We start from the raw sequence: 12,279 nt of genomic DNA on the forward strand, positions 1-12,279 counted from the left end.
TTGCAACCAAAACTTTGCAACCAGATAACATGATTTATTTATTTATTTAGAAAGTTTTATATAGCGCGAACAGGATCTTTGCAGATATCAGAGCGCTTTACATGGCTGGGAATGCCAGCAAGAGAGTGGGGTTACACATAAGTAGTACAGCACATCAATAATACAAGTATAACAGTTAAATGTGTGCATAGATAGTAGCATCAATAATACAGGTGAGATACATAGTCGTATAGTTCGAACAGCGATTTAAAGGTGTGCGTAGATAGTTAGTAGCAACAATAATTCATGCAATAATGATGCAAGCAGAATGGAATTCTGGATCAATGTGAGACCAATTCAAATCATATATCACACAGTTCCAAATATGCAGTGTTTGGAGTTTGCAGCGAACAGTGGCGTGACTGTATAAGCTGTAGGAGAAATGTTCACTAAAGTAAGGCGTGTGCTTGGTCACGATCGCACAAGTAGAATTAATCAAAAGGAAAATAACGAGTGCATCAAATCTACATTCTTAAAGCATTGAGTTAAATTCACTTCACCATCAGTCGTTTGAATGGATACGTGGAAAAAAGTGGTTGAGAGTTACTACTGTGAATGGATTAGAGTCTTTGTGCAACTCTTTGCTTCCGACAGGATTGGATTCTACAAAGCACACTACACGATTACAGCTCTTGGATATGAAAGCAGCACTCTTAAGAGATGAGGTAAATGTTAATAGAAGGTAATCTGAATTCAAAACTGCTGATTTTTGTCCTTCAAATGTGTCAAGCAAGAGCTATATTATCAGAAGGTTTGCGTAATTTGCATGTAGCAAGTGTAATAATTCTCTGAATGATGGATAGCCTAAAGATACAAGTGAATCAAGTGCACTTTGAATTAAATTGCAACAATGTCTGCCAATTTGTGTTTGCAAAATTGAGTAGTCGTGCAAAAGAATGCAAAATGTAATTTTGAGTGGCTTTATTGTGTGGCTTGTTTTCTATCACCTTTCTAATACAGTTAAGGGTAGTAGAGTGGATTGGTTGGGTCACAAAATGCATGTGGTGGTTAAATGTGCTTTTGCATTGTATGTTGTGTGTGCTTTTTTTTCTATTCTGAACAGGCTACATGAAAAGGACCACCTTTTGAATGCCTCGTAATGGTGTGCCACAATGATACTCTGGAATAAAATATTCTCTGCTTATGAGTTGCATCCATGCACTTGACATCTGTAGTGCAGAGACGACCATATTGAATGGGCTACTTGTCACACATCTATATAACCAGAGTTAATGGCATTGATCTAAAGACCTTTGAGTGGTGGCAGGGAGTCTGCTTGCGACACATGGCCAGATAAGTACCTAATTTTTGGGATAGGGTTACAATTGCCAGCCTGTCTGCTTGGATAATAGTGTGAAGCTCAGTCGGTCTGCTTTGGGAAATCGTGTGAAGCTGGAACTCTGTTGTGAAGGTTTCTCCCTGGGGATAGGTTTGAGCTTGGGGAGAGGTGCGGGGATCACAACCTGTCCGGTCTTTTGTGTTCACAGCCTCGTGGTATTGTGTTAACTTCATCAGTTAACAATCTAACCGTTTGGAGCACAGATATTGATGCGTGAAGTAGGTACATTTTTTACATTTGCCTCCTAATGAAGGCATGAGGTTCTAGAGTCTTTTGTTTACCTAGTAAGATTTGCATTTAGAGTTTTCTCTGAGATTGCTTAATGAAGTGACAGTTGACATGTAATGTCTGGCTACTGTGTTGCATCTTGGTGTTTTTTTTTCTGTTTGGATTTTGTCTTTGGTCGTTTTTCCCTTCAATAGGAATAAGCAAGAACAATTAAGGCAGACAAGGAGAGTAGAGCAAGAATTGTCAGTCACAGGTCGATTTAATAGCTTTGAATGGAGATAAACATGATGCTTACAAGGTGGAAAGACGACACCAGTCCTGCCGTGAAAAAGCAGTAGTGCGAGTACGTGGCAGATAAGTGCTCTGATCGCTGTGTCTTTTAGGGGGATCTTGTATTTAATTAGTAACGAGGCCAAAGCTTGCAAGAATGATCCCGGCTAGAGTTGGAGGAGTTGTCTTATTTTTCTACCCATAGCAGGAACTTGAAAAAGTGGTATCCTCTATAAAGCAGCAGCCCAAATAAGGAGACTTGTGAAGGGACAAGCAGGTGTATTTCAGGTCTGTTGTATTTTCAACTAATTCATTTTCGTGAAGTCTGGAGATGATGGATTGTTTCAGAATTGTCTTGAATTGTGAAGGATGCTTTTCTCTTTAGCGAAATAGTGTGCCTTTTTGTGCCAACCAAGATAATAAACACTTGAACATTTGTGGTGTTGGGGAGGGATGCCCTTGCGTACTATGGGGATGGGCGGCCAAAACTTTCTCTTGTTGTGACATTTTTCAGAACAGGCATCGAAGCTCCAAACAAGACCTCGAAGAGGCTAATGGAAGAGAATTTTGCAACCAAAACTTTTGCAAGCAGAATGGAATTCTGGATCAATGTGAGACCAATTCAAATCATATATCATACAGTTCCAAATATGCAGTGTTTGGAGTTTGCAGCGAACAGTGGCGTGACTGTATAAGCTGTATGAGAAATGTTCACTAAAGTAAGGCGTGTGCTTGGTCACGATCGCACAAGTAGAATTAATCAAAAGGAAAATAACGAGTGCATCAAATCTACATTCTTAAAGCATTGAGTTAAATTCACTTCACCATCAGTCGTTTGAATGGATACGTGGAAAAAAGTGGTTGAGAGTTACTACTGTGAATGGATTAGAGTCTTTGTGCAACTCTTTGCTTCCGACAGGATTGGATTCTACAAAGCACACTACACGATTACAGCTCTTGGATATGAAAGCAGCACTCTTAAGAGATGAGGTAAATGTTAATAGAAGGTAATCCGAATTCAAAACTGCTGATTTTTGTCCTTCAAATGTGTCAAGCAAGAGCTATATTATCAGAAGGTTTGCGTAATTTGCATGTAGCAAGTGTAATAATTCTCTGAATGGTGGATAGCCTAAAGATACAAGTGAATCAAGTGCACTTTGAATTAAATTGCAACAATGTCTGCCAATTTGTGTTTGCAAAATTGAGTAGTCGTGCAAAAGAATGCAAAATGTAATTTTGAGTGGCTTTATTGTGTGGCTTGCTTTCTATCACCTTTCTAATACAGTTAAGGGTAGTAGAGTGGATTGGTTGGGTCACAAAATGCATGTGGTGGTTAAATGTGCTTTTGCATTGTATGTTGTGTGTGCTTTTTTTTCTATTCTGAACAGGCTACATGAAAAGGACCACCTTTTGAATGCCTCGTAATGGTGTGCCACAATGATACTCTGGAATAAAATATTCTCTGCTTATGAGTTGCATCCATGCACTTGACATCTGTAGTGCAGAGACGACCATATTGAATGGGCTACTTGTCACACATCTATATAACCAGAGTTAATGGCATTGATCTAAAGAGCTTTGAGTGGTGGCAGGGAGTCTGCTTGCGACACATGGCCAGATAAGTACCTAATTTTTGGGATAGGGTTACAATTGCCAGCCTGTCTGCTTGGGAAATCGTGTGACGCTGGAACTCTGTTGTGAAGGTTTCTCCCTAGGGATAGGTTTGAGCTTGGGGAGAGGTGCGGGGATCACAACCTGTCCGGTCTTTTGTGTTCACAGCCTCGTGGTATTGTGTTAACTTCATCAGTTAACAATCGAGCCGTTTGGAGCACAGATATTGATGCGTGAAGTAGGTACATTTTTTACATTTGCCTCCTAATGAAGGCATGAGGTTCTAGAGTCTTTTGTTTACCTAGTAAGATTTGCATTTAGAGTTTTCTCTGAGATTGCTTAATGAAGTGACAGTTGACATGTAATGTCTGGCTACTGTGTTGCATCTTGGTGTTTTTTTTTCTGTTTGGATTTTGTCTTTGGTCGTTTTTCCCTTCAATAGGAATAAGCAAGAACAATTAAGGCAGACAAGGAGAGTAGAGCAAGAATTGTCAGTCACAGGTCGATTTAATAGCTTTGAATGGAGATAAACATGATGCTTACAAGGTGGAAAGACGACACCAGTCCTGCCGTGAAAAAGCAGTAGTGCGAGTACGTGGCAGATAAGTGCTCTGATCGCTGTGTCTTTTAGGGGGATCTTGTATTTAATTAGTAACGAGGCCAAAGCTTGCAAGAATGATCCCGGCTAGAATTGGAGGAGTTGTCTTATTTTCCTACCCCTAGCAGGAACTTGAAAAAGTGGTATCCTCTATAAAGCAGCAGCCCAAATAAGGAGACTTCTGAAGGGACAAGCAGGTGTAGTTCAGGTCTGTTGTATTTTCAACTATTTCATTTTCGTGAAGTCTGGAGATGATGGATTGTTTCAGAATTGTCTTGAATTGTTAAGGATGCTTTTCTCTTTAGCGAAATAGTGTGCCTTTTTGAGCCAACCAAGATAATAAACAATTGAACATTTGTGATGTTGGGGAGGGATGCCCCTGCGTACTATGGGGATGGGCGGCCAAAACTTTCTCTTGTTGAGACATTTTTCAGAGCAGGCATTGGAGCTCCAAACAAGACCTCGAAGAGGCTAATGGAAGAGAATTTTGCAACCAAAACTTTGCAACCAGATAACATGATGCAAGCAGAATGGAATTCTGGATCAATGTGAGACAAATTCAAATCATATATCATACAGTTCCAAATATGCAGTGTTTGGAGTTTGCAGCGAACAGTGGCGTGACTGTATAAGCTGTATGAGAAATGTTCACTAAAGTAAGGCGTGTGCTTGGTCACGATCGCACAAGTAGAATTAATCAAAAGGAAAATAACGAGTGCATCAAATCTACATTCTTAAAGCATTGAGTTAAACTCACTTCACCATCAGTCGTTTGAATGGATACGTGGAAAAAAGTGGTTGAGAGTTACTACTGTGAATGGATTAGAGTCTTTGTGCAACTCTTTGCTTCCGACAGGATTGGATTCTACAAAGCACACTACACGATCACAGCTCTTGGATATGAAAGCAGCACTCTTAAGAGATGAGGTAAATGTTAATAGAAGGTAATCCGAATTCAAAACTGCTGATTTTTGTCCTTCAAATGTGTCAAGCAAGAGCTATATTATCAGAAGGTTTGCGTAATTTGCATGTAGCAAGTGTAATAATTCTCTGAATGGTGGATAGCCTAAAGATACAAGTGAATCAAGTGCACTTTGAATTAAATTGCAACAATGTCTGCCAATTTGTGTTTGCAAAATTGAGTAGTCGTGCAAAAGAATGCAAAATGTAATTTTGAGTGGCTTTATTGTGTGGCTTGCTTTCTATCACCTTTCTAATACAGTTAAGGGTAGTAGAGTGGATTGGTTGGGTCACAAAATGCATGTGGTGGTTAAATGTGCTTTTGCATTGTATGTTGTGTGTGCTTTTTTTTCTATTCTGAACAGGCTACATGAAAAGGACCACCTTTTGAATGCCTCGTAATGGTGTGCCACAATGATACTCTGGAATAAAATATTCTCTGCTTATGAGTTGCATCCATGCACTTGACATCTGTAGTGCAGAGACGACCATATTGAATGGGCTACTTGTCACACATCTATATAACCAGAGGTAATGGTATTGATCTAAAGAGCTTTGAGTGGTGGCAGGGAGTCTGCTTGCGACACATGGCCAGATAAGTACCTAATTTTTGGGATAGGGTTACAATTGCCAGCCTGTCTGCTTGGATAATAGTGTGAAGCTCAGTCGGTCTGCTTTGGGAAATCGTGTGAAGCTGGAACTCTGTTGTGAAGGTTTCTCCCTGGGGATAGGTTTGAGCTTGGGGAGAGGTGCGGGGATCACAACCTGTCCGGTCTTTTGTGTTCACAGCCCCGTGGTATTGTGTTAACTTCATCAGTTAACAATCGAGCCGTTTGGAGCACAGATATTGATGCGTGAAGTAGGTACATTTTTTACATTTGCCTCCTAATGAAGGCATGAGGTTCTAGAGTCTTTTGTTTACCTAGTAAGATTTGCATTTAGAGTTTTCTCTGAGATTGCTTAATGAAGTGACAGTTGACATGTAATGTCTGGCTACTGTGTTGCATCTTGGTGTTTTTTTTCTGTTTGGATTTTGTCTTTGGTCGTTTTTCCCTTCAATAGGAATAAGCAAGAACAATTAAGGCAGACAAGGTAGAGTAGAGCAAGAATTGTCAGTCACAGGTCGATTTAATAGCTTTGAATGGAGATAAACATGATGCTTACAAGGTGGAAAGACGACACCAGTCCTGCCGTGAAAAAGCAGTAGTGCGAGTACGTGGCAGATAAGTGCTCTGATCGCTGTGTCTTTTAGGGGGATCTTGTATTTAATTAGTAACGAGGCCAAAGCTTGCGAGAATGATCCCGGCTAGAGTTGGAGGAGTTGTCTTATTTTTCTACCCCTAGCAGGAACTTGAAAAAGTGGTATCCTCTATAAAGCAGCAGCCCAAATAAGGAGACTTATGAAGGGACAAGCAGGTGTAGTTCAGGTCTGTTGTATTTTCAACTATTTCATTTTCGTGAAGTCTGGAGATGATGGATTGTTTCAGAATTGTCTTGAATTGTTAAGGATGCTTTTCTCTTTAGCGAAATAGTGTGCCTTTTTGAGCCAACCAAGATAATAAACAATTGAACATTTGTGATGTTGGGGAGGGATGCCCTTGCGTACTATGGGGATGGGCGGCCAAAACTTTCTCTTGTTGAGACATTTTTCAGAGCAGGCATTGGAGCTCCAAACAAGACCTCGAAGAGGCTAATGGAAGAGAATTTTGCAACCAAAACTTTGCAACCAGATAACATGATGCAAGCAGAATGGAATTCTGGATCAATGTGAGACCAATTCAAATCATATATCACACAGTTCCAAATATGCAGTGTTTGGAGTTTGCAGCGAACAGTGGCGTGACTGTATAAGCTGTATGAGAAATGTTCACTAAAGTAAGGCGTGTGCTTGGTCACGATCGCACAAGTAGAATTAATCAAAAGGAAAATAACGAGTGCATCAAATCTAGATTCTTAAAGCATTGAGTTAAATTCACTTCACCATCAGTCGTTTGAATGGATACGTGGAAAAAAGTGGTTGAGAGTTACTACTGTGAATGGATTAGAGTCTTTGTGCAACTCTTTGCTTCCGACAGGATTGGATTCTACAAAGCACACTACACGATTACAGCTCTTGGATATGAAAGCAGCACTCTTAAGAGATGAGGTAAATGTTAATAGAAGGTAATCCGAATTCAAAACTGCTGATTTTTGTCCTTCAAATGTGTCAAGCAAGAGCTATATTATCAGAAGGTTTGCGTAATTTGCATGTAGCAAGTGTAATAATTCTCTGAATGATGGATAGCCTAAAGATACAAGTGAATCAAGTGCACTTTGAATTAAATTGCAACAATGTCTGCCAATTTGTGTTTGCAAAATTGAGTAGTCGTGCAAAAGAATGCAAAATGTAATTTTGAGTGGCTTTATTGTGTGGCTTGCTTTCTATCACCTTTCTAATACAGTTAAGGGTAGTAGAGTGGATTGGTTGGGTCACAAAATGCATGTGGTGGTTAAATGTGCTTTTGCATTGTATGTTGTGTGTGCTTTTTTTTCTATTCTGAACAGGCTACATGAAAAGGACCACCTTTTGAATGCCTCGTAATGGTGTGCCACAATGATACTCTGGAATAAAATATTCTCTGCTTATGAGTTGCATCCATGCACTTGACATCTGTAGTGCAGAGACGACCATATTGAATGGGCTACTTGTCACACATCTATATAACCAGAGTTAATGGCATTGATCTAAAGAGCTTTGAGTGGTGGCAGGGAGTCTGCTTGCGACACATGGCCAGATAAGTACCTAATTTTTGGGATAGGGTTACAATTGCCAGCCTGTCTGCTTGGGAAATCGTGTGACGCTGGAACTCTGTTGTGAAGGTTTCTCCCTAGGGATAGGTTTGAGCTTGGGGAGAGGTGCGGGGATCACAACCTGTCCGGTCTTTTGTGTTCACAGCCTCGTGGTATTGTGTTAACTTCATCAGTTAACAATCGAGCCGTTTGGAGCACAGATATTGATGCGTTAAGTAGGTACATTTTTTACATTTGCCTCCTAATGAAGGCATGAGGTTCTAGAGTCTTTTGTTTACCTAGTAAGATTTGCATTTAGAGTTTTCTCTGAGATTGCTTAATGAAGTGACAGTTGACATGTAATGTCTGGCTACTGTGTTGCATCTTGGTGTTTTTTTTTCTGTTTGGATTTTGTCTTTGGTCGTTTTTCCCTTCAATAGGAATAAGCAAGAACAATTAAGGCAGACAAGGAGAGTAGAGCAAGAATTGTCAGTCACAGGTCGATTTAATAGCTTTGAATGGAGATAAACATGATGCTTACAAGGTGGAAAGACGACACCAGTCCTGCCGTGAAAAAGCAGTAGTGCGAGTACGTGGCAGATAAGTGCTCTGATCGCTGTGTCTTTTAGGGGGATCTTGTATTTAATTAGTAACGAGGCCAAAGCTTGCAAGAATGATCCCGGCTAGAATTGGAGGAGTTGTCTTATTTTCCTACCCCTAGCAGGAACTTGAAAAAGTGGTATCCTCTATAAAGCAGCAGCCCAAATAAGGAGACTTCTGAAGGGACAAGCAGGTGTAGTTCAGGTCTGTTGTATTTTCAACTATTTCATTTTCGTGAAGTCTGGAGATGATGGATTGTTTCAGAATTGTCTTGAATTGTTAAGGATGCTTTTCTCTTTAGCGAAATAGTGTGCCTTTTTGAGCCAACCAAGATAATAAACAATTGAACATTTGTGATGTTGGGGAGGGATGCCCCTGCGTACTATGGGGATGGGCGGCCAAAACTTTCTCTTGTTGAGACATTTTTCAGAGCAGGCATTGGAGCTCCAAACAAGACCTCGAAGAGGCTAATGGAAGAGAATTTTGCAACCAAAACTTTGCAACCAGATAACATGATGCAAGCAGAATGGAATTCTGGATCAATGTGAGACAAATTCAAATCATATATCATACAGTTCCAAATATGCAGTGTTTGGAGTTTGCAGCGAACAGTGGCGTGACTGTATAAGCTGTATGAGAAATGTTCACTAAAGTAAGGCGTGTGCTTGGTCACGATCGCACAAGTAGATTAATCAAAAGGAAAATAACGAGTGCATCAAATCTACATTCTTAAAGCATTGAGTTAAACTCACTTCACCATCAGTCGTTTGAATGGATACGTGGAAAAAAGTGGTTGAGAGTTACTACTGTGAATGGATTAGAGTCTTTGTGCAACTCTTTGCTTCCGACAGGATTGGATTCTACAAAGCACACTACACGATCACAGCTCTTGGATATGAAAGCAGCACTCTTAAGAGATGAGGTAAATGTTAATAGAAGGTAATCCGAATTCAAAACTGCTGATTTTTGTCCTTCAAATGTGTCAAGCAAGAGCTATATTATCAGAAGGTTTGCGTAATTTGCATGTAGCAAGTGTAATAATTCTCTGAATGGTGGATAGCCTAAAGATACAAGTGAATCAAGTGCACTTTGAATTAAATTGCAACAATGTCTGCCAATTTGTGTTTGCAAAATTGAGTAGTCGTGCAAAAGAATGCAAAATGTAATTTTGAGTGGCTTTATTGTGTGGCTTGCTTTCTATCACCTTTCTAATACAGTTAAGGGTAGTAGAGTGGATTGGTTGGGTCACAAAATGCATGTGGTGGTTAAATGTGCTTTTGCATTGTATGTTGTGTGTGCTTTTTTTTCTATTCTGAACAGGCTACATGAAAAGGACCACCTTTTGAATGCCTCGTAATGGTGTGCCACAATGATACTCTGGAATAAAATATTCTCTGCTTATGAGTTGCATCCATGCACTTGACATCTGTAGTGCAGAGACGACCATATTGAATGGGCTACTTGTCACACATCTATATAACCAGAGGTAATGGTATTGATCTAAAGAGCTTTGAGTGGTGGCAGGGAGTCTGCTTGCGACACATGGCCAGATAAGTACCTAATTTTTGGGATAGGGTTACAATTGCCAGCCTGTCTGCTTGGATAATAGTGTGAAGCTCAGTCGGTCTGCTTTGGGAAATCGTGTGAAGCTGGAACTCTGTTGTGAAGGTTTCTCCCTGGGGATAGGTTTGAGCTTGGGGAGAGGTGCGGGGATCACAACCTGTCCGGTCTTTTGTGTTCACAGCCCCGTGGTATTGTGTTAACTTCATCAGTTAACAATCGAGCCGTTTGGAGCACAGATATTGATGCGTGAAGTAGGTACATTTTTTACATTTGCCTCCTAATGAAGGCATGAGGTTCTAGAGTCTTTTGTTTACCTAGTAAGATTTGCATTTAGAGTTTTCTCTGAGATTGCTTAATGAAGTGACAGTTGACATGTAATGTCTGGCTACTGTGTTGCATCTTGGTGTTTTTTTTTCTGTTTGGATTTTGTCTTTGGTCGTTTTTCCCTTCAATAGGAATAAGCAAGAACAATTAAGGCAGACAAGGAGAGTAGAGCAAGAATTGTCAGTCACAGGTCGATTTAATAGCTTTGAATGGAGATAAACATGATGCTTACAAGGTGGAAAGACGACACCAGTCCTGCCGTGAAAAAGCAGTAGAGCGAGTACGTGGCAGATAAGTGCTCTGATCGCTGTGTCTTTTAGGGGGATCTTGTATTTAATTAGTAACAAGGCCAAAGCGTGCAAGAATGATCCCGGCTAGAGTTGGAGGAGTTGTCTTATTTTTCTACCCCTAGCAGGAACTTGAAAAAGTGGTATCCTCTATAAAGCAGCAGCCCAAATAAGGAGACTTCTGAAGGAACAAGCAGGTGTAGTTCAGGTCTGTTGTATTTTCAACTATTTCATTTTCGTGAAGTCTGGAGATGATGGATTGTTTCAGAATTGTCTTGAATTGTTAAGGATGCTTTTCTCTTTAGCGAAATAGTGTGCCTTTTTGAGCCAACCAAGATAATAAACACTTGAACATTTGTGATGTTAAGGAGGGATGCCCTTGCGTACTATGGGGGATGGGCGGCCAAAACTTTCTCTTGTTGTGACATGTTCACTAAAGTAAGGCGTGTGCTTGGTCACGATCGCACAAGTAGAATTAATCAAAAGGAAAATAACGAGTGCATCAAATCTACATTCTTAAAGCATTGAGTTAAATTCACTTCACCATCAGTCGTTTGAATGGATACGTGGAAAAAAGTGGTTGAGAGTTACTACTGTGAATGGATTAGAGTCTTTGTGCAACTCTTTGCTTCCGACAGGATTGGATTCTACAAAGCACACTACACGATTACAGCTCTTGGATATGAAAGCAGCACTCTTAAGAGATGAGGTAAATGTTAATAGAAGGTAATCTGAATTCAAAACTGCTGATTTTTGTCCTTCAAATGTGTCAAGCAAGAGCTATATTATCAGAAGGTTTGCGTAATTTGCATGTAGCAAGTGTAATAATTCTCTGAATGATGGATAGCCTAAAGATACAAGTGAATCAAGTGCACTTTGAATTAAATTGCAACAATGTCTGCCAATTTGTGTTTGCAAAATTGAGTAGTCGTGCAAAAGAATGCAAAATGTAATTTTGAGTGGCTTTATTGTGTGGCTTGTTTTCTATCACCTTTCTAATACAGTTAAGGGTAGTAGAGTGGATTGGTTGGGTCACAAAATGCATGTGGTGGTTAAATGTGCTTTTGCATTGTATGTTGTGTGTGCTTTTTTTTCTATTCTGAACAGGCTACATGAAAAGGACCACCTTTTGAATGCCTCGTAATGGTGTGCCACAATGATACTCTGGAATAAAATATTCTCTGCTTATGAGTTGCATCCATGCACTTGACATCTGTAGTGCAGAGACGACCATATTGAATGGGCTACTTGTCACACATCTATATAACCAGAGTTAATGGCATTGATCTAAAGACCTTTGAGTGGTGGCAGGGAGTCTGCTTGCGACACATGGCCAGATAAGTACCTAATTTTTGGGATAGGGTTACAATTGCCAGCCTGTCTGCTTGGATAATAGTGTGAAGCTCAGTCGGTCTGCTTTGGGAAATCGTGTGAAGCTGGAACTCTGTTGTGAAGGTTTCTCCCTGGGGATAGGTTTGAGCTTGGGGAGAGGTGCGGGGATCACAACCTGTCCGGTCTTTTGTGTTCACAGCCTCGTGGTATTGTGTTAACTTCATCAGTTAACAATCTAACCGTTTGGAGCACAGATATTGATGCGTGAAGTAGGTACATTTTTTACATTTGCCTCCTAATGAAGGCATGAGGTTCTAGAGTCTTTTGTTTACCTAGTAAGATTTGCATTTAGAGTTTTC

This window comes from Lissotriton vulgaris, chromosome 10 (assembly GCF_964263255.1).
Source record: "Lissotriton vulgaris chromosome 10, aLisVul1.2, whole genome shotgun sequence".
Lineage (NCBI taxonomy): Eukaryota > Metazoa > Chordata > Amphibia > Caudata > Salamandridae > Lissotriton > Lissotriton vulgaris.